We start from the raw sequence: 22,446 nt of genomic DNA on the forward strand, positions 1-22,446 counted from the left end.
AGGGGGTCTGAATACTTTCCGTACCCACTGTATATATATTTATGTATGTATGCATGTATGTATGTATGTATGTATGTATTTAGAGCAGTGTGACATTTAAGTTTTTTAATTAGTGTAAATTAAGCAGTACATCTGCACTTTAAACGAATGCTCCACATTATGGACTGACTTTAACTAAGAAAAATTGTGAGATAAATTAAGTTGAATGAAGTTATGTATCCATTGAGTCATTGTAAGGTCAGCAGATGTCCACTGCATGTTTGCCAGAAGGGCTGGGATTGAGTGAGAACTACCTGAATCTCTCAGCTCCTTAACAGATCAATGCAGTAATCTTCCCTCCGACAGCCTCCAGCACCCTGTCTAGCCTTTATTAAAACTGCCACGGTGGCCTATTGTGTGTCTGTGAAGCTGGCAACGACTCCCCATCCGCACATGCAAGCACGATTATGTATTAGGACTGTGAATTGACCTGTCACTGCCTCACCGGTAAAGAATCAGGTTTTTGATTGATGGTACACCGGTTCGGACCTGATTAGCGGTTCATTGTCAGTGTTATAATTGAACCCACCTCCTGCCACCCTCAAACAACTGCTACCAAGGTAACAGACTGTCTCTCTGTGGTAAAGACATCTGATAGGACCTTTGCTAGGTAAAATGAGATGTTTGTGAGATCTATTAGATGCAGTGTTGAACCTGTTTATTGAGAGAGAACTCAAACTCAATTGTGAGAAAAGGACTGTGAACTCTTTGAAATATGATCTGCATTTTGGACATTTGCCTGGGATTTGATCTTAATAATAATAATCCTTACAACTGACATGTCTTTATCATATGATTAAATCACATGATCACCTGTGATATTTTCTGAAATGGCAAGTTTTATTATATTTATGTATTAATATATTTTATATTATTCTTATTTAATAGTAATATATTATAATATTATTTTAATATATATATATTTTTTTTGTTTTTGTTTTTTGTTTTGTTTTGTTTTTACTTTTTGATATTTTCATGTCTTAAATTATTATTGTTTATTTTTATTTTAATAGATAAAATAAGTATCATAGATGTTTAGACTAACAGGCAAAAAATATTTTTTACCCCATTTTTTGTTTTATGCTTAAACAGTCAATTTTGTTCGTTTTATGCTTAAAACAAGACAAAAATTGTTTAAAGAAAAAAATAAAAAATAATTTAATTAAAATATTGTGTCTGATAAACTTCATATTTTAAATTATATTGTACATTTCATATTGTTGTGACAATATTTAGATGCAACAAAATATGTTAAAAAAATTATTGCAGTGTGCATGTACAGTAACTTTAAGGAGCGCCTGATATGTGTGTTTCAGGGCAGATGCTGATTGACTACTGATACTGATCAAGTAGACCGATAACCAATATTTTGAACCGATATGTATGTCTGTTGTAAAAATGAAAATTAATGTAAAAATCAAGAATACCAAGGGCTCTGACAAAAATATTCTTTAAATGCTTTTAAATTATTTTATCGGCAAATCGGTTTTGAAAATGACCGATACGATAACCTTAAAATGCTTAATATCGGCGCCAATAATTGGCCAGGCTGATACTTGGTCGACCCCTAATTGACATTCCCAGTTATAACTGGCTGCATATTTAGTGTGTGTAAAATACTACATGATTGATGCCACTGATCTCTCTTTAAGAAATAAAGGGCTGTATAAACGCCCTGTGTGCCAGTATAGAGCCGGTGAGTGACAGGTTCAGAGAGGGCATCTCTTGGTCTGTAGTCAGTGACGGGCCCCTCCCGACCCAATCAACCCGTCACATGTGTCTGGGGCAGGTAATTGTGCTTCTGGCCTCACCTCATGCGTCCTGATCTCCCTCCTGTTTTAACTCATGACTGTCCCCAGGCATTCGTCTTTCTCCCAGTCAACCCCTGATGCTCTCCAAATTGTATTCTTCACCCATTTCTGAGAGCTCAGAGTGTGTCGCCGCCTTTGTCTTTGATTCCTGATGAAGGGGTGAATGTGCTTGTTATTTTTTGGTTCTTTTTGTTCTGCAGAAGGACTTTGTTTATTAAGAGCAGTGGTGTAAATGTCAGTGGAAGAGTTAATTGTCTCATTACCCGGCTCATCTCTATATGACCCTCATTAATTTGAGCGATGATGGGATTTGTGTGAATGTGTGTGTGGGCCTGTGTTTATGGTGCACAGTGAGGGCATCTTTCTCCTGTTTAATTGTGGCTGGCAAAAAACTTGCATCACTAGGGTGTCTGTGCCAAATTGGTTATCAGCCAATATTAGTTTATCAGTCAATATTGGATATTGAATTATGTTTGTGCGTTTCCCTTATCTTTTACATTTAACCTTTGCTGTAATCAAACACTCAGTTAATACAAAAAAGACTATAATTTAATAAAGCTGTTAAATGCCATCTTTAGCAGATCTTAAAATGAATATCCATTTTTCAAGCATTTCATGTTGTGTAATGGATAACAAAAATTAATTAAGGATAACAAAAATTAATTAAGATGTAGCCTCAGAAAAACTTTCGATCTTAAATTATATTGTAAATACAAATTTTAATTATTTTAGGAATATTTACATATTTTTACAGGATAGAAACAAAAATCCTAAGAAAAATTATTGTAGTGTGCATATATTATCGTATTCCCAGTGTGTGTTAAATAAGACATGATTTATGAAATTTAAAAACACTAATAATTTAATAACGTAATAATCTTTAGGAGATATCAAAATGAATATATTTTTCATGCACTGTATGTTGTGATGCCTAAAAATGATAGATTTTTAAAGTTTTTTTTTCAATTAATTAATATTATATTAAAATGTTTAGTATTTGTTAATTATTTCAATAGGTATTATTTTATTTTTAGACAAAATAATATAGAATTTTAATATGAGCCATTTATCTGTAACATGGCAATAATTATTAATTTAATTCAATGCTAAATACACTTTTCTGTAATTTAAGCTCACCAACTGTTGTAATGCGCTCAAGTGGTTGCTGTACATAAAACCTGAGATCAGTTTATCCAAATCTTTCTACTTGCAGACAATTTTACATTAATTTGTAAAATATCATATTAATTTCATGCAGCTGAGACTGAATAGTTTTTTTCAGCATTGTACTCCAGATGTTTTCCATTGGCCTGACGACATGACGCTCATTGTTCTCCTGAGGGGGGCAAATGGGAGTGTCTATGGTTGTTTAAGAACCTTTTCCTTCCAGGTTTTGTTAGTTTCCTTGAGTATAACTTTTTTTTTTTTTTTTGGAGGAAATTTCCTAGTTAAGAATTTGCCCCTTTCTGGAGTTATTCTTTGACAACGAAACCTTACAGCTCTCTAAAGGAATCCTATTTTTTCAAGACAAACATTGACATGAGAATGAAATTCAGCGAACGAGTTTACTTTTACCTTCACCATGAAAACTCTGTCGGCTTGAAATATTAATACGTTTATTTCAAGTGGGTTTATTATACAGTTTGCGGTGGGAGCAAAATGTGTTTGAAGTTGACAATGAGTATCAAAGGGATTTTGGAACAGCAAGCTTTAGATCTTTTTTTTTATAGTTACGTTTTGTCAGCTGAAACCGCTTAAATGAAAAGATTTCATGGAGCATTCAATTTCACTAGCTTTTCATTTATTGCGTATTTCATGATACACCACTAAAACTTGTGATTGATGTTATTAGAAGCTTTTGTGAATTACAAATCATGCAGGCTTAGAAGATGTTTCATTATTATTGCCGTTTCTTTTATGTTGTAAGTAATATCCTGAACCCTCCAAATAGCAAACAGAGGCTTTTTCTCTGGTTTTCAATAAATAATGCCCTGCGTTTTCCATAATATTTCATATTGCCAAGTATTTAATGTGTAAATCTTCCCTTGATTCTTTATTACTTAAATGCTGTAGCTCGTATTTGGCTTTCAGGCTTGCTATGACATTATTAAGTGACAAAAAGCCCAGTCGTGAGCTGTCTTTTGCTGACATCAAAGCGCAGTGATTATTCATTCCCACACTTCCTATGTTATTTTTTTGTTGTCTGGAATATTAAGATGTGTGAGGCAGCTGCTAAATCCTCAGCGGACCATTAAAGGGTCACAGCTTTTGCAGTTACATTACAGCTGAATATTCCTCCAAATGATGCCTGTGATCTATATAACCATCCATTCCCATAATACAGGGCATCAGAATGCAGGTGGTCCCTCCGGCACGGGCTTATGAGATGGCATCTCCTCTCCTGATTCTATAATTAATGGGAAGAGATTTATTCAGGCTCTGCTTGCAGTATGGACTATGGGGAAGGTCGTTCCTCACCTTGCTTTGAAAACCGAGTGTATTTTGAACTTGCCGTGCACTGCAACGTCTCCACACAGCTCTGCGGAAAAACAAGACCGCATTAATGTCTCGCCGCATCCTCGCTGAATTTATACTTCAACCTTGACGTCTCAGAGCTCATTCGTTTGCGTGGATCAGCTCTTAGTCACTTGCGACTGGATCTCTGAGTTGGCACTTTCTGTCTCATCCTTCAGCTACTGCAGTCTCTATCCCACTCATCTCTATTTAACACAGCAGCCGCTTACTCAGGGTTGGCTCTATAAACCTGCCACGTCTGTCTCTCAAAGCCGGTTCTGTAATCAACGGTAAATCTCCATCACGTGCGTTCTTTCACATTGAGCAGCATTAACTACACACTGATAAGCCGATATGTTAATTTTCATGTTTGAACAACTACTGTATATACTGTATAGATGATATAAAACATTTGTATTATTTTTTCTATGAAGTAAATGAAAAATAATACTAAAATCAGTCATTTAAATGCTACAAGTGAATTTAGGCATCACAACATTATTATGTACAGTATGGAAGATGGATGCTTATATTGAGATTTGCTGCATTTAACATTGTGATTAATTTATTATTTATTTTAAAAGATTATATTTTAAATGGGTTTTAGATGATGGCAATTGTAATCTAAATAAAAACATAAATCGAACCCATTGTTATCTAAATTAGCTATAACTGAACACTAATATGGCTTATTATTATTAGTAGTAGTAGTAATAATAATAGTAATATATTATGTAGAGTACTAGTAAAAATAACAAATTATAATATTTTGATTAATAATTTATTATAAATGATATTAATAATAATCAATATTATTATTCATATTATTGGATTATTATTGTTATTATTATTTGTTTATTAAGAAATTGTTAATAATATAATTTTTTAAAAAATATATTCATTATTAATCATTGTTGTGGTTTTATTAGAATTTCTATTATGTAGAATAGCAGTAATAACAATAACAGTAATTATTAATCATTATATTAATAACGATTAATAATAATGATAAAAAGTAGGGAATATGAATAATAATAATACATTAATATTATTATTGATATTTATTCATGAAATTGACTCATTTTGGACCTATTCCCTAAGAATTTTTGGCTGGGATAGTCGCCAGACTCGCCATCCTTAAAATTTGGTCACCCCACAGTTATAGTAAAGCAACACACACACACACACACACACACATACACACAGAAAAAAACATGACATGCAGCAGCACAGATAGTGAGGGTGATGGATTGCCCAGCGGTCTCCTCCTCACCTCATCCTCCTCTCTTTTACTCCTCAGCGTACTCTCGCAGTTTCATCCTCTCATTTGTAACTCAGAGAGCCTGTGTGGGAAAACGTGCCTGTGAACCGGCCCACTTTCACAGCAGGTTTTTGTAGAGCCAGAACGGTGCATTCGCAGCTGTTCAGGATGACGTGGAGCTTTGACCAGTCTCGTTAATGAGATCCAGAGCGCTCAGCGGGTCGCTGCTGTCCGAGAGCCAGATGTGGAGGAGATAACGTGACTTAATGGGTCGCTCAAGAGAAGCATGATGAGAACATGCTGTCTGAATCAGTCACACTTATGAAGCATGGCACGGCAGGGCCAGAGTCTTTCCGCTGAGAACCTCCACGACTTACCTTTGACTTCACGAGGTCAAGCCTGACACTCTTCTCTGAGCCTATAAACCTATTTGTGTGCTTGAAAAATCAGGAAATGCGTTTCACGTTCGTTATCAGTTGTGTTAACTATACTCGATGATAAACCACTTTTAGCAAAAATGATCAACAAAATGACCCAAGAAAAATTTTTGACAGTCCAATTAGGATCCTGTTATGTAGAAAAGTTGTCAGGGTGTGTAATGAATGTGCTTTGGCTAAAGAAGTGCAGGGCAGGGGCGGAGAGAGCTTTTAGATCAAGGTAATTGGATGGCAAGGCAATTGGATGAAGCAGCAATGTGTCATTTCCTTTAGAATCTCCTTTTCAATTTGTCCAGTCAATTTGTCTTTTAACCTGCGACAAAACTAACAGCAGAACTGAAACCAAGGATAAATTAGATTTCAGCTTCTCTTTTGCAGCATACTGTATTTCCTCTCGCAGACTAAAATAATGAGCAAATGTCCTTGTCCCACTCCTTTGGCCAGCAACCAGATTTTTAATGAATTACTAAATTATTTGTGAATGTTTATCCCACTTAGGACAATTCATGAGGGATATATATGTATGTGTATATAGTCTGTTACTGTTTCAAAATTACATGACACAAATTGTAGTTAGTAACGTAATTTATTACATGACACATTTTAGGTAGTATAATCAGACTACTTTTGATTACTTTTAGATCACTTGTTACCTAACTCATTTATCACATTGATTTACATAGGATAATCTTGTACCATATTGATATAAAAATACAAAGAGAAAGAAAGTATATTCCATTTTATGGAAGAATATTTAGGGCTTTTTTCAAAAGGAATTGCAAATTGTATTTTCAGTTGCGTTTTCCATATGTGAACGCATAAATTGTGACATTGACAAAGTATAGTCCCGCCCCTGATATTGATTGACAGGTTTCTGGGTTGACATCGGAAATTCAAATGCAAAAGGAATTGCGATTCCATTTGAGTTTTGGCAGGTTACATGCACGATGGTAATTAATATTGCTATTTAAATATGACAGACTCGTAACTCGTAAGACATGGGAAATACAGTTGCAAATGGACTATGCTTTTTCATTTGAAATTTGGCAGTCACTGTGCTTTTGTGAAAGCGAAAACGCAAACAATAATGCAAGATTTGCAATTGTGTTTGGGTTATGTCAATTTATGCGGCCTCGTGGAAAACACAATTGAAAATACAATTTGCCTTGGAAATTGCCCTGAATATTCTTCCATACCATTTGTTGTTAGTAACAACATGAAGTGCATTAAACATCATTTTACATCAAGGTTTCCCACACTGTGGTTCGTGAAGAAACTGCAGGGGGTTCATGAGTTTAATGAAAAGCTAATAATTAACAAAATCATAAGAATGTAAAATTAAAATAAATCTTTTTAAAATTACTTGACAACAATCAAAATTAAACAACACTTAAACAATATTATACCTGTTTACCTGCTTGTCAGGTGACCATGAGAATAATATGTAATCAACAAAAAATTGTAGTCCGATTAGGGGTATTTTAAAATGTAATATAATCTAATTACAAGTACTTCATTTTTTGGGATTACATGTTGATTACATAATCCAGGTTACATGTAATCGGTTACTACCCAGCACTATATATAAATAAATGAGGAATAAAGAGCAGTTACATAAATAACTCTAAAATCTAAAGATTTTGTTGAACTGTCTCATCCTATAAAATAGAATTGCTTGGTTGTTGTTTTTGTTAATAAGGAATTACCACTACTGTGTGAGTGACTTAAATCCACCCATTTGTTTAGTACAGGAAAACAATCGAACTCTTGTAATGAACCGGGGCTCCAAGGCCTCCCTTTGTTTGCCCAGTGCCTCTGTGTCACTCTGTACCTGGAACTTGAATTATGTTCAGCCAGAGGCTAAAGGAGAGGAAGCCATCTGGCCCTGGCGCACACATGTAGTTGTGTTTACCGCATGTGCACGCAAGCTTGCAGAAGGCATTGCCTCCAACGGTTCTTCTGTGGCTCATTTCGTTTTGTTGAGATTTAGGTGGAGAGGTGTGAGTTATTCCACTTTTTATCGAGCCCAGAGGATTTTTGTCCCACCTGCCATAGATGTGACCTTGACCATGTAATGCATTTGCTATACCATTTCTCCACTATCTGCTTCTCATCCTCACCCTGATCTTTAATGTTTTATTTTCCCCAGGGATTGGAATTATTCTTTATGTCACCAGACTTGAGACAGTAGATTTTTTTAGGATGAATCCAAGCGATCTGTAATCGAATTGAAAGAATGTGTTCATGACACAGTGTGAAGCAATCTAGTGGTTAATGGAATATTCCAATAGCACAACAATCACAAATATGCAATGGAAAAAAGTGTGTGTGAAGAGGAGAAAAACTAAGGTCTCTGCAGTTACCAGTGAGATGTGTATTTCAGTAAATACATGGTGATGGAGAAAGTGAATGCTGAGGTTTCTTTTATTTGAATATTAACCAGCTGGAGCATATCAAGGAACAGGCAAAGCAAATTTCCCACAAATGCCAAGTAATGAGACATCCTGGGTAATATGGGCTGGGCTTCAGATATTAACATGAGCTATGCAGGTTATTCCAATCTCTCTCAGTCAAGGGAGCGCAGCTACCTGGAATATTTTATTCAAACAAGAAACTTTTAATAAACATGTTTGAAATAGTTTTTTTTTTTTGGCTAGCTTTTTGTCACAATGTTTTTTTGTTTTATTATATAGATTGATATATAATATATAGGTTTGAAATAGAAAATATTTCATTTAAGGTGGCTGTTTTTTTAGCTAATTCTTTGGTCGAAATATGTCCCAGTGCCGTATTCAGTCTATATATACTTTAATATTTGAAAATATAATTGTCTCTTTCTCTCTCTCTCTCTCTCTCTCTCTCTCTATAAATTGTTTGTTTTCTTTCTTTTTTTTCTTTTTTTAAATTCTGTCAGTGAAAGTGTGATGGAAAAGACACATTATATTAAAATAATGTTTAAAAATGCAAAATACATAAATACTGTTGATGGTAACACTTTAGTATAGGGACCAATTCTCACTATTAACTAGTTGCTTATTAGCATGCCTATTATTAACATATTGGCTGTTTGTTAGCACTTATAAAGCACATATTCTGCATGACCATATTCTACACCCCAAATCCTACCCAATACCTAAACTTAACAACTACCTACTAACTATTAATAAGCAACAAATTAGGAGTTTGAGGCAAAAGTCATAGGTAATGGTTTGTCAATAGTGAATATTAGTATTAGTGTGACCCTGTTGACAAAAATATTACTGGAAAAAAAAACGTTTTTTCCCTCTTGAACTTTATAAGGTCTTGCTGACATTCATTTGCTATGATGTTGCATACATCAGGAGCACTTGATTGACCCTAAGAGTATTTTCTCTTCAAAGTACCTCATAGAAAGTATATATTTCAGTCAATAGCCCATAAAAAATTAAATTACCATGTTCCATCAAAGAAATACTGATAGAATATAGACATCGTCTTACTATTCTGTGGGTCCCATTCGTTCACAGCTGTCAGATCTGGCCTTATTTCATTATTACACAAGGACACGTTGCAGAGGCGTAATTGACCTGTGTTATCGGGTTACGTAAGCCCTCCGTCTCAAGAGCGCAGTGTGCCGCAGCTTGACACTGCCTTTGCTGCACCGCATATGTCTCTGCAGGCTCACTGGGGTATCTCAGCCTCTTTACAGGTATCTTTCTTCTATTACAAGGCTTTCAGCACAGACCCACCTCAGCAGACATAAGTTAATTTAGTGTATTGTTTCTCTGGCAGACTCAGGCCTCTGGAGTTTCGTTCGCTCAAGCCTTGATTTATGCCGAGCTTCAAGGACGGTGTTATGCACTGCAGCACGCTGCTGCTTCCGAAGCCCAGCCTACAGCCTCGCCTCAGCATCGCAAACTGCGTGAGGAGATGCAAAGTGCTTTTGCATTCCTCTGTTCTAAATGTCAGAGTTGGATCCGGTTTGTAGCAGTCCATTTGACTGTGTTCACAACGAGAGGCATAGCTTGATGCATCATCTTCTTTTGGAGCTATTTTAATTGACAGAAAATTTAGATACTAGCTAAATTATGTTTGAAGTGCAAGTTGCTTTGTTATCTTATATAAACTGTTAACAGCAATATCATATGCAATTGGGTCATTGTACTAAAAAAAAATCAACTCAGCTGTGGTGACCTCTATGCAGTTATAGTGAATGGGGACAGAAGTTGTAAGCTTCAAAAGCACCATGAAATATAATAAAAAGTGATCTACATGTCTCTTCTTTTTCTTCTTTTGGAGCTATTTTAATTGACGGAAAATTTAGATACTAGCTAAATTATGTTTGAAGTGCAAGTTGCTTTATGTTATCTTATATAAACTGTTAACAGCAATATCATATGCAATTGGGTCATTGTACTAAAAAAAAATCAACTCAGCTGTGGTGACCTCTATGCAGTTATAGTGAATGGGGACAGAAGTTGTAAGCTTCAAAAGCACCATGAAATATAATAAAAAGTGATCTACATGTCTCTTCTTTTTGTGGGATGAACAGTCAAATATTTACTAAGTGATTGTTCACTAATAATTTTACACTATAATGAGTTAACTGTTGTGACTGGATTACTGAGTAAATGTGAGCGCTGTATGAGTCAAATGAGTCGTTTAGTGAAGTGAACTGGATCAGTTGAATCAGTTTTGTGCACTAGAACTGAATTGTTTTTGTGAACTGCTTCAATTGAATTATTTCTGTGAACTGGATCAATTGAATTGTTTTTGGGAACCTGACAATTTGAATAATTCAGTTGATCCTGTCAAAATGTCAGCTGTGATGAGCAGTCATAAATGTAGTAATTAATTACTCCCTAATAATTGTCCACTATATTGAGCTTTTAACCATTGTGATCAAGATCGTTGAGTCAGTGAAATAAATGCAAGAGCTATTTCAGCCTGAATTGAGAATGAATCATTTAGTCTGTCTTTGTGAACTAGAACAATTGAATTGTTTTAGTAAACTGGTTCAATTGAATCATTTTTGTGAACTGGTTAATTTGAATCATTTTTGTGATCTTGATCACTCGATTCGTTAAAAAGATCCGACTCCGTGATTAGCTATACAGTCATTTTGTGTGGTGAAGTCATAAATTTCAATAATACATTTTCACAGTATTGCGTTTTTAACCATTGACCAGATCATTGAGTCAGTGAATTAGATGCGAAAGTTGTATTAGTCTGGTTTGTAAATGAATCATTTAACCAGCTTTTGTGAATTGGATCAATTTATTCATTGAAAAGATCTGACTATAGTTTGATTGCTTACTTGGCTCATGATTAGGGGCTGCACGATTAATCGGATGCGATTGTCATGCGCATTTTGTTAGTAAAGCGGTTCTGTAATCAGCAGTAAATCATCATCACGTGCTTTCAGATGGAGCAGAATTTACTACACATAGCTGTAGTTCACTGACAAGTTACGCAAAGAAATCGTTCGCGATAATGACAGCTGTTTGCATAGCTTCTCAGTGAACTACGGCTCTGTGAAGTAAATGCTGCTCCATCTGAAAGCATGTGAAAATACCACATTTAATAACATATTTTTACTCCAAACTCACTTCATAACGTCAGTCGAGTGTTTGAAATAAATCCTTCTGTGAGATGATGTGGCTTCTTACACAGAATAAGGCACGCAACATATTTCAGTATTCATCTCGATTCCATTTCGATTTATCGTGCAGCCCTACTCATGATACCATATGAACATATTAGCGATGAATGCTAGGATGGATGTCAAGATTTTATCATTTGCAATCTGTTTCTCCCACAAACCTACAGTATTATATGGCTTGTTCAGAAGAATAGTGCACAAGTCAAATGGAACAAGTTTATGATATGTATATTTATACTGAAATGAGCAGCCAGGATATTTTGAAGAAAATTTGGAACACATGAGGGTGAATAAATGATGACAGATTGTTAAATTCTAGTCTAGCTGTTGCTTTAAGAGCACATTTGAAGAAATGTAAATGGTGAGGCAGCTCATCATTAGACGGCCTGTCAGTCTTAAACACAAGCCCACTTGGAGAAGCTTGTAAACATGCCCCAGATGGTCTCCAGACAAAGGGGAGCAGCTCGGCATGGTGTCTCCTGCTGTTTGACATCATGACCTGACAGCAGAGGTCAAAGGATCACTCGTATTGCAACGCTGTCATCATGCCCCTCTCAAGTGCAGTCTTAAGATTTTATCATTTGCAATCTGTTTCTCCCACAAACCTACAGTATCATATGGCTTGTTCAGAAGAATAGTGCACAAGTCAAATGGAACAAGTTTATGATATGTATATTTATGCTGAAATGAGCAGCCAGGATATTTTGAAGAAAATTTGGAACACATGAGGGTGAATAAATGATGACAGATTGTTAAATTCTAGTCTAGCTGTTGCTTTAAGAGCACATTTGAAGAAATGTAAATGGTGAGGCAGCTCATCATTAGACGGCCTGTCAGTCTTAAACACAAGCCCACTTGGAGAAGCTTGTAAACATGCCCCAGATGGTCTCCAGACAAAGGGGAGCAGCTCGGCATGGTGTCTCCTGCTGTTTGACATCATGACCTGACAGCAGAGGTCAAAGGATCACTCGTATTGCAGCGCTGTCATCATGCCCCTCTCAAGTGCAGTCTTAATTAATCACATTCAGATCGTCATCAGCTGCTCTCGTCTGGTAGACTCTGAGGAATCTGGAATGCTTTTGAGGAGGAAGTGGTTGCACTGCTGGGAACTCGAGGCACCGAATGACGGTAAAGTGTGGCTGGAGAGGCGAGGGCTTGCGTGAGGTTACAGCGGGTTGTTAAAGTCATCATGCCCCTCTCAAGTGCAGTCTTACAAAATCACATTCAGATCGTCATCAGCTGCTCTCGTCTGGTAGACTCTGAGGAATCTGGAATGCTTTTGAGGAGGAAGTGGTTGCACTGCTGGGAACTCGAGGCACCGAATGACGGTAAAGTGTGGCTGGAGAGGCGAGGGCTTGCGTGAGGTTACAGCGGGTTGTTAAAGTGATGCGATTCTGTGGGTTAAACGTTTTTGAGCGAGAGTGTTTCTGATTGTTTGAGGGTCTACTTTGCAACAGTTTCCCTCTTTTAAAACCACGGTATTGAAGTTATGGCAGCACAAGAAAGGGACGGCTCACACTTCGGTAAACCATTTTGGTATGGCTGAGCCCCTGATCCCTTAGATGATTATATATTTCATACATATCTGCCAGAGAGTGAAATATAATATGTATCTTAATGCTTCCAAGGTAAACCAGTTTAATAGCTCTTGATAGGCAACTTATTTGAAAATACAGCTGAAATGGTTGAAGATTATTTATATATAATGAATAATTCAATTAGACTCCTAAATTAAAATAAAAAACTTTATTTTTATTGAATACATTTATTGAAAATTGGTTTCCTTTTATCACAGGTTTTTTTTTTTTTTTTACTTTTTGATTCCATACATATCCAAATATAATGATGCCCTTACTAGGGTACCTTACTAGAGCCCTTTTATAATATACAAAGCTACATATATTCATGTACACTACCATTCACCAGTTTAGGGTTTGCATGATTTTTTCAAATGTTTTTTTTTTTTTTTTAAGTATTTTTTAAGTTTTTGAAAGAAGTCTCTGATCTCCAAGGCTGCATTTATTAATATTGTGAAATATTTTTTATTAATAATTCATCATTTTTGTTCAGTATTCTTTGATGAAAATTCAAAGCAACAGCATTTATTTGAAACATTAATGAACTTTTGTAACATTATAAATGTTACTTGATCAATTTAATGTGTCTTTGCTGAAAAAATTATGAAGTTATTCAGAAAAAAATCATATTGTCCCCAAACTTTTGAACAGTAGTGTAAATCATTTATTCTTTGAAAAATTAAATAAAAAAAAAATCAAATAAATGTGTAAAAAAATTATCTGGAAATATGTTAATTAAACTAGTTTTTACACTATATTTCTCTAGACTTGCAGCCCTAAGTTGTACAACTTTGGTTTTATCATATTGCTCTTACTTCCCTTTTTATTTCATGTTATGTACTGTATCCCTCACCCATGGTAAAACCACTGTCCTCTTGTGTGTTATTTCTTTTATTCTAAGTGCATATTTTTATTTGATATTGAGGTCTTGCACAAGACGTTCTCGATGTTGCGATTCTTCCAGTCGTCAGCATAGTAAAAACGGCTTATTTGAAATGTCTGTTTACGCTTTCCCAGCAGTTTATTATTAACCATCTGCATGGGCTGGAGTTAAACCCGAAAACTGAGCTGCAAACTCTGAAGGACTGTTTCTCACACTGGCAGGATCCTCGCTGCACATAGTTCAAGGCCCTTGAGGCGTGCTACCATTCTATTGTTTGTGTTATTTTTAGCCGAGCCACGTCAAGCTGAACTTTGAGGGCTATGCTGGCTGGCCAGCGCTCATTAGAGCACAAAGACCGCAAAGTGAACTTCCATCAACGATAGGCCTTTTCCCATGTGGTTTTGAGGATGCGTTATGTAGTCAGGGTTGTGCTTTTGTGAATGTCGTCGCAGACTGTTCCCTCTCCACCCTGTGTGTGAAGGGATAGTGTTTCTTCCCATTCAGGCCTGGCCTGAAAAAACGAACCCATTTCCATACGCTCGCTTTATGTCGGGTGAGAGAGAGAAGGACTGATCTTTTATTTGTATGCGGGCGCTCCAGTCCTCTGATTACTTTTTCCCCGGTCGTAGATGGAGTTATATGAAATTTGTCTCAGCAGGTGAGCGACAGGAGACAAACATTCAATAAGGCTTTGTCACTCACATTGTGAGTCCTGAGTCGAAAGAGAGTGTCTCTGGCCTCATGAGAATCGAGGGATACAAAGAATATGCAAAAATTGTATAGGCATAATGTGACATGGCTAATATGGAGGCATGTGTGATTATTTAGTTGGAGAGCAACAAGGACATTTTTAGGGGATTTAAAACATATACAGTCATTGTGAAATCAGAATTTATGCTGTTTGCATAATACACATTCATGATCTTATTGTGCATGTTATTCCAAATAAAAACGATTTGGGTACTTTCGTCAAAATACATTTTTTGCTGTGTGACTTATTGTATGTTAACCTGTAGCTAAATAGCTATTTAGACATTTATTTTGGCAAACACGCATTCGCCTGGGTTTGGTCTGGTTTGTAATGCTTTTTCAGCATTTAATCAATTCCCAGTGGATAAAAAAAAGTAATGTCCTACTTTTTAATTAATTAATATCCTTTTTCACTCATGGATGCATCAATAGGTTGTAAATAATTCTTCATGTTGGTTTTAAACCAAAACCAAGCTACTCCGCTGCTTTTCTTTTTGCATTCTCTATGGGAACCTATCTATGTAAACATGATAAATTAGATAGGAATAGTGTGATACACAGACTGAGGTCTAGCATTTTTTTTGAATGAGAGCAAGAGAGAACTGGAGTATATTTGGTAAGTTTTTACCTTGTGTGGAGCTCTGTAGGTATGACACATACTGAAGTCTGCATTATTTATAGGGTTCCTTCGCAGTGTTTACTGCTCCCTGCACACTAAACAGGAGATATTTCTCTTCTCTTGACAAAATTTGATAAATATAATGCGCTTTAACCTCACCAAACATAGACGTCACAAGTTTTGCAGATAGGTGTTTCAAATATGACAACACGATATAGGCCTAGCCTAGGTAATATACGGTAAACTGCCTTACTTTCTATACACTACTGTTTAAAATGTTGTGTTCGGTAAGATTTTTAAAATGTTTTTTTTATTTTTTTTTTTATATCTTATGCTGACCAAGGCTGCACTATTTGATCAAATAAACAAAATAATAAATATGAAAATAAATGGCTGTTTTTTGTTTTATCAAACACATTCCCACCCAGCAGAGACGTGCTGGCTGAGACAAAGATGGTGTAATGTCTTGAATAATTGAAAGCTTTTCTGTAACTGAATAGCGACTTGACACAAATTAGTTCTATAAGTTGAAGCTGAAGGCACCCAACATTTCCCAGAATGCCTGGTTAGCTAATTAGCTAAAGTAATTAATGAGTGAGGAGCGTATGGTTGTGGCTCCTGTGGGGTGGTTAACAGTCCTTAAATTCCCAGCCCAACTGCCCTACTACTGCATGGAACGGGCTGAAAGTGAATAGATGTATTGCAGTGAACTTACATTTGGATCAGATTCTGTCATGATCTTATAAATCGGTGTCATATCGTGTCAGATTTGCTATTCTGAGGAGAAGTAGCGTCCCTTTTTTCTGCTCGGCTGTATGGAAGCTTCTCCATCCCGCCAAATGTTTTTAACGTTCAGCGTCCTTTGTGAGCTCTGTCTAAATGCATTTTTTTGACACCCCAGATATGTGACGGAATCACAGAGCAATATGTTAACTTACAGGGTTGCAAAAAGGTGGAAAATTTCCAGTAAATTTCGGAAACGTTACAGAAATTTTGGAAACTTTCCAGGATTTTTTGGAATATTCCAGGGATTTTTGGAAAATTTCCAGAAATGTTCCACCCCTTTGCAACCCTATTAACTTATGGCGCTAAGTCTGGTTAAATGTAGATAGCATTTTTTTTAAACATTTAAACTTGCTCAAAGTATTCTCTCCTAAATGGGCTGTGCAAAAACTGTCGTTTTCTTTCTTTCTTCTTGCTTAAGGCGACCACTCCATGAGACTAATGATATGTGTGTAATAGCTATCATCCATCATGATCTAGTTATGCAAAACAGCAGGGTTTGTTAAGTTAATGCTCCTTATGAAGCTATGGCCGTTTCTGTCTTTTGGCCAGTAGGGCTGAGCAAAATATTGAATGTTCATGATATATTCGAATTTGGATAAGACAACATCTTAATTATTGGGTTGGTTTTAATGCGCTTTTTATGTGGCCACTCAGTTTCCTAAAGACCGTGCCATTGTCTTGGGAGTCTGAGTGATTTTAATAGTATCAAGAATAACTTAAATTTCAAAGTAGTGTTTTTTTTTTTATTATTTCTGTTTCAGTTAGATCTGTCAGTTTAAATTAAACAGAATTTTTTTTTTTTTTGCTTAGTCACAAATTTGTGTTTTTCATGTAGGCCTAGTACAATTTAAAATAAAAAGTTAAATATGATTATTTTTACGATTATTTTTTTAAATGTTTAAATTTAATAAAAATTTAAATTATTTTTAATTTTAATACAGTAATTCATTTTTACAGTATTTTACTTTTTACATTTATTGTTTTTAAAATCTGGCATAAGACCAGTGTATTTTAGTATTTATATAGATTTAATATATTTATATGTATATATTATATATTTTGAATTCACTTTTTTTCTATTTTTGTGTTATGTGCTTTCGTCATTTTTATTGATTTTTGTTTTTAAATATTTCTATTTAATTTTAATTTTTATTCCAGTTTGTTTTAGTAATTTTAAATCTCAGCAAGGCAGCACCTTTTATCTTATATTTATATTTTATTTTATTTAAGCTTTATTTTAATTTACAAAACATTTTACTATAGTTTTAGTTAACATGAACAGCACTGCATTTGGCATCACAAAAAGTGTTTTTTTTTTTTTTGCACTAAATCTTGTTATACTAGTTTCAATCAGTGTCTGTGAATCTGTGCTCCCCTGCGTAAATCCTTGTTCACACAAGGTCAGGTGTTGCAGAAATTGAGCATGAGAGCTCAAAGGGTCTCTGTACTATGTATAATTTTTAATCATCAACAGTATACCATATTCAAAAAAGCATCATTTAATTAAAATAATTTGTAATAATTCCGAATTTCATTAACACCGCTGCGTCTAAAAGGTCAGACAGGCTTAAAAAGTTTTCAAGCCTTCTGTTTGAAAGTGCTGACTGCTGGATTTCACTTCTTCCTTTGGCAGTTTGGCGATGAATGAATTCAATGCCCTTCTGAGAGAAATATCCATTATGGAAGAAGTAAAAAGAGGCATTACACACTGTTTTCTGCCAGTAGTGCAGCTGCTGCTTGTGTGAAATCAAGTAAATGACATTCATACTTGATGTGGTATCAAGTATCAAGTGGAACGGTGGTTGTAAACACTCTAATGAGGATCTGTGGATGTCTGTGTTATCAGTTGAGTGGTTGAGTCACTGTTTGTTCAGTTAATCATGCTGTTGTATCCTTTCCTGGATCGAGGCGCAAACGAGTGCAGATTTAATAAGTTATGCTAATAGTTTAGGGGTTTAAGATAACCTTTAAACATTATTCTTGGAGGAAAAACACCTTTAAGGCTATTGCATTTTCTTTTCACTAAAGCTAGTGTCTGTTATTTTTTTGGATGTTATGCGAGGTTCTTGATGTTTTTGATGTCTGATAGCTCTTGGCGCTCATCTCAAGGCGTAACTCGTGATTTTCACCCAACTCCCTCAGCTCTTCTCGTACTAATCACGCATTTCTGCATCTTTCCAGATGACTGAGATTAGTTTGTGACAATTCAGGCTGATTCTTACTAATAAAAATGTGATGTACATGTAATGCCCTGGAGTTTCTTTGTTTCAGCAAATATAGGCGTATCTCTATGGAGCTTTGACATTTTATAGGCTTCAGTAACATGGGCGGTGTAGCCTAGTGGTTAAAGATCTGTGTTTGGGTAATTTGCCTCTTTGACTGAGCTCGAAATCACTCAATGAGTAACAAGTCAACTCTGCTGTTGCATCTGTTCTAATTTACATCAAGTCAGAAGTGAATACAGCTTGAGATACAAAGACAAATTTTGATCTCTAATAGGGTGAGGCGGTGATTTTTCTTTACTCCATCCGTGAAATACACTCAGGTAATGGTGGAACCAGTGTTTTTTTTTGAAGAGCCAGGACAGTTGTAGCTTCATTGGTTGACAGGTCCAGCCTGCTACAGACAGCACGTCCTTCCCCTGACCGCACTACTGACTCCCCCTCAGACACGAGAGCGGAGGGTGGAGCAGCTCTCTTCTGCTCTGCTTTCATCTAACAAGGCTCTAATGATCAAGAAGACAGCACTGGCTCCAGACATGATTGAGAGAGATGGATGCTGCAATGGTGAACTCATTGAAGAAACAGAATGAGGTTAGGCAACAAGGCAGCTGTTTATGTCTGCCAATGTATCAGATGTATGATTGAGGATCACCTTGTGTGTTAACAGACTTCAAAGTCACCATGAAATCAAAATGGGCAATTCCTATTTTTTATGGAATGTTGCAATGGGTATTAAAAAGCCTTTGCAACAACGCCTCTTCTCTGATGGCATGTATACCGGTGTGAGGGCTGAGCAAATAGGTTGTCCAAAAGCCAGAGGAATTTCAATCCATTTTTTCCAGCAACCTGTCAGTCACATGAAAAGATCACAGCAGTTAGCAAACGACAACACTTTATGCCGTCCAATGAATTTCCCTTGGACAAAATCAAGTCCTGCCCCCTTTTTTTCTTGTTCGAGGTTATAAAAAAAAAATAATCATGGTAATGCTTCATGTAAAGCCTTTAAATATAATGCATTATAAAAGTTGTAATGCATTAATTATGCCTTGTAATGCATTGTATGATCTCATGAATAATTTTAGCAACCTTTATAATACATTATAATACTTATCTGTTAATTGTTTAGAACTAAATAAACTAAAACTTAAAAATAAAAATATTAACAAATTTTAAAAAGTGACAAAAAATGACTTTCAGATTAAAATCAAAACAAAATTTAAAGACAAAATCTAATGAAAAATTGTAACAAAAACTCATACTATAGCAATGATAACACTGGTTTGAGAAGCCATTTCACTCAGTTATGTTACAATGGGAAAGTTTTTTATTTCTGTATTATGCTGACTTCAATGTTTTGAAGGACTTTTATATTTTCTTTTGACTTTATTCATTTCAAGGCAGCAAGTTATTGTTTTAAATATTAAACAGTATAAACATTTAAAATAAATGTATTCATGAATTAATTTTATTTACTGAAAACTATGAAGAAAGCTATGACAGAATGGGGAAAAAAGGTTGCAAATGTAGCCTAAAGTAAGCTGTCGCTCAGTAAAAAACGTCAAAATTGGTCCCTGAGGTGCCAGATGCTTTCATATAGTACCTGAGGTACTTTGTTCAGGTGCACTCTTGGCTCATGGCTTGCTTCCTGTAGCTTTTGTCTTACCAGCCACACAAGCCAGGTAGATGTAGAGGTAACTGATTTGTTGTTTGTGATAGTCCAAGTGAATAGACGTGCAGTGTGCTTGATTAGGAACCATCCCTGTGCCAAGAGTTATCCATTTCTTAAAATTTTGCCATAGGATATCTGCATGAAATGTTGTGTTCCTGATGCCACACACGCCAGAGTGCATTATAAAACATATGTTAGTGAGAGGAGAAACATTAGCAGCAGTAGGGTGTAATTTCTCTGTGTTCAGAAGTGGTAATGATTTGTTAAAGCCTGTGAAAAACAAACGAGGTCGTGTTATCTGTCCTTGCTCTGTGATTGCAGCTGCTGGCCGCCAAACAGAAGGCCTTCCATCTCCCTCCAGAGTAATTAGTGCTTGCTAAATGTTGCACGGCTGCCTGAATTACCACCTTATGCAGCTGGTGAAAGTCATTTTCCTACCTTTACAATTAATGCTGTCGTGCAGTTGTATTATTGCCGTTTTATTGCAGTGTATAGTTATAAACTCGCACCACATTTAGCAACGCTATTTTTTTTCTCCGGTTAAGGCCCTGTCCCAAATAGTGCAAATGATATGTACTTGTGGTGTTATGGACTTTCATTGCATGTCTGTGAAGCCCACAAGACTGTGGGGACTTTGGGGTCATCATAAGCCCTATTTGAACGGGACTAGTTTTCTAAACTACGTTTGAGTTTTGATTCTTATCACCTGACGTCTGCAATTGTCATGTACCAATTCGGACGGGACTAACATCTCCATGTTTATTACAGAGGCAGGAGGGTCTGTTGTGTACATTTGGGCATTGCAGAGATTACGCGTTCTGTATTCAGATTGATTACCATAATAGAACCACAGTTTTACTACAAATACCATGGTGAAGCTATATAGCTAGTGTAGTAAAACCATGGTTAATGTGTGGTTACTTTAGTTTACCTATTTAATTTTTTTAAATTATTTATTTATTTGTTGTAATGTTTAATTTTAAGGTACATATGTAATTAAAACATTATGTAATTGAGTGCAGAAATGAAGGTAAGTAATCTTACCTGATGCTGATATTACAGTAGCCAGTCTTAATAGTTTACGTGATTTGGCTCTTGATTTTATTGTTATTTCTTTTTTTCCGGGAGGCAAACATATCAAAAATGCGTGCAGTAAGAGCATCTACAGTAGTTCACATTGGCCAAAACACACAAGGAAATGCGTTGTTGAAAAAAAATATTGTCGGCAATCACAAACATTCGCATTCGGACGGGATTAGTTTTCTCAGAGTTGCAGAATAACAGTAGGTAATTTGTTCTGGAATTATTACAGAGGTTGTGTGAAAAAAACACAGACGTGGCAGATGCAAGTCAATTGGGAATTTCACGTGAAGGCAAACGACTTCCCTATGCAGATTTTGCAGCTGTTTCGGTCAAGATGCAAGTGATGTGCGGTGACAACAACACAGTTGGTTTTTAACTCCACTAGTTCCTTGATGTCATTTTAGTTGTTTTACAGGCTTACAATGTATGGCAGCAGCCATATTCAGCTTGTCTTTGGCAAACTCGTTTATACAACAACCTCCCATAGATCTGACTCCCTCTGGAGCTACAAGCTGTTTGGATGGAGACCACATCCAGATTACGTGCATCACTTTGAGAGCATTCAAAGCGGTACAGCTCTCAGAACGCAGACAGCCAGCACCAGAAAAGGTCACTTTGAATGGCACGTAGACTTACTCCAGCTTTATATGCTTTGCATGAAAGGAGTTTCTTTCCTCTATGGAATGCTACTCAATTTCTGCACAGCCATCACTGACTCAGATGTTTCAAAAGTGCTGCCTGAATAGATAAACCTTCACTGTCAGAAAAATAATGTGTTTTAGGGGCATGACAACTAGGGATGCAACGATTATAGATTTTGTTGGTACGATTATTGTCTGAGGAATAATCACGGTTTTACGATTATGATGATTATTATGCATTTATTCATTTCCCAACATTACTAATGTATAAAATCACATGAACACTTTTTAGATATTAAAGTGTTATTTATTGCTGGCTTTTGAAACAGAAAAAACACAGTAACCAAGAATACAGCACAAAATAATAATAAACAAAAGACAAACAAAAGTCCATCTCTCCCATTGGAATTAAAAAAAGGTGACCTCTGCTCTGTAAACATCCATGACAGTATTTCTCTTTTGAAAATAACAAATGGAAATAGATCACAAAAGTATTTAATGTTTTCAGTTTCT

The sequence above is a fragment of the Sinocyclocheilus rhinocerous genome, unplaced genomic scaffold (genome assembly GCF_001515625.1).
Source record: "Sinocyclocheilus rhinocerous isolate Xijiao unplaced genomic scaffold, SAMN03320098_v1.1 scaffold72, whole genome shotgun sequence".
In the NCBI taxonomy this organism is placed as follows: Eukaryota; Metazoa; Chordata; class Actinopteri; order Cypriniformes; family Cyprinidae; genus Sinocyclocheilus; species Sinocyclocheilus rhinocerous.